Genomic DNA, 1,944 nt, shown 5'->3' with positions numbered 1-1,944 from the left:
AAAGCCTGAGAGAATTTTTTCTCTCTAGGTGACTCTTGTTAGTCACACTTTACATCATTGATCACTTTACTCTGTGACCCCATAATCTCCTTGATCAGAAAAGATGGGGCACCATTGAGTTACAGTATGTTGCAGAGGTTCTTTATGGCCTAAGTCCTCATGGACCTTGAAGGGCTAGAACCAAAACATTGGCTATCCTTCTAGCTCATCTATCTTTTCAATTTTTAGTCTGCAAACTTCAGTTGTTAAACTTCCAGAAGAGAAACTTAATGATATTATTACCCTGTAAAAGAGGCAGTTAAGCTTAACATCATTATTTGTCTTAATAGAAAATGCCTTAGAAATAAAATAGACTGCTATATTCCAACAACCATAGATATTCTAAAATTTAAATCCCTATAGAATGTAAAAAAAAACAATTACACATTTTTACACAGAAATTTAGGAATCAAACCATATACAACATTGTAGGAGGACAATCCTGTAGCCTTTTTTTTCTTGTCTCTTATTTTCTTTTATTACTTCTTTTTTGTTTTTTACAAACATTTACTTTAAAGAGTATAGCAATAATTGATATGATATTAGAAGCAATACACATTTAGAAGACCAAAATGACAGGTATTTCAGGTACGGTTTTAGTACTACACTTTGATGTCCTCAGTGTAGTTTCTTAGTTTACAGATATAGCATATATAGTTATTCAGGGTGAGCATTTTACCCATTAACTGCCAGGTTCAAACACTTGATGGAAATTCTTAGAACCATTGCCTTAACCATCTTGTTTATATAAATGTATGGTTTTGCCCCTAAATATTTCCTAAATTTTCTCCTTCTCTCTCTTCATTATTTAATCCTTAAGTTCTCTTTCCTTTTAACTGTGTTATGCTTTTCAATTTTTATTTCTTCTTTTGCATACTTACCCTAGACAGACAATATGATATTTACACATGTGTGTCTGGTTTATTTCACTTATGAGTATAGCTTCAAGTTGCATCCACTTACCTACAAAGAGTTCAAGTTAATTTTTCTTTATAGCTGAGCAATACTTCATTGTATAAAAAAATACATCTTTTTCATCCACTCCTCAGGTGACAGGCATTTTGGTTGGTTTCAAGATTTGGCTGTCACAAATTGTGTTACTATAAACATAGGCACACATATATCACTCTGATATGAGTATCCTGTTAACTGCTTTAGACAATTATTAGTTTGTGGTGTACTTCCTCTAATAATAAACAACCGTGATGTTTGATTGCCTGCCAATATTATATAAATACTTCTGAATTTTATGTCAACTATGTCACTAAACCTACACAAACAGAAAATCAGCATCAAAGTGCCCAAGATGCCTCTTATTTAATGTCACCCAGCAAATGTAGCTCCCAGGAGTATGTAATAGAAATATGGACTGAAAAACCATTCCAGGTGTTGGACTCTTGCGAGAGATTGTTTAAGATTTTGCATGTTGTTGGAATGAGATGTGAATGACAGATGGATAATGGAAGATGAAGCTATCGTCATATATTACGTAGGATGGAGGGCCTCTGAAGATATGTAAACAGCTTTATAATGAAGCTCATACAAACCTTAAAAACCAAGTGGTTTATTCCTCTACATTGGCCTTCTTTAAGAATGCATTCCAAGGTCAGGGAGACAACTCAGTGGCATAAGCGCCTGCCTGGAATGTGCAAGGTCCTGAGTTTGATCCTCAGAACCACACGCACACGCGCGCGCGCACACACACGAATGCATTTCAGTATGTTAATAGGATAGTCATTTATCTTTTGAGGACCTATATTCCAAGCCAAGTTCCACTGGTCCTTCTTGAAGATGGATCAAATGTGTATGGTGATGTAGAAGTTGCTCATAATAAACACGTGCTTAAGAAGAGGAAACAAGCCAGTCCTAGCCCAGGTCCGGTGAGTGTGCGGAGAGTTTCCTGCT

The 1,944-nt window shown here is 35.5% G+C and overlaps 1 pseudogene; it reads left to right on the top strand.

Moving 5' to 3' along the window:
- The first annotated feature begins 1,186 nt into the window (after window positions 1-1,186).
- Window positions 1,187-1,944, top strand: part of LOC101585644 — a 9,740-nt pseudogene continuing 8,982 nt past the window's right edge.

Source organism: Octodon degus, unplaced genomic scaffold (assembly GCF_000260255.1).
Source record: "Octodon degus isolate 3935 unplaced genomic scaffold, OctDeg1.0 scaffold00129, whole genome shotgun sequence".
NCBI lineage: Eukaryota > Metazoa > Chordata > Mammalia > Rodentia > Octodontidae > Octodon > Octodon degus.
Note: the sequence above shows the minus strand (reverse complement) of the source record. Positions and strands in the feature narration are given on the sequence as shown.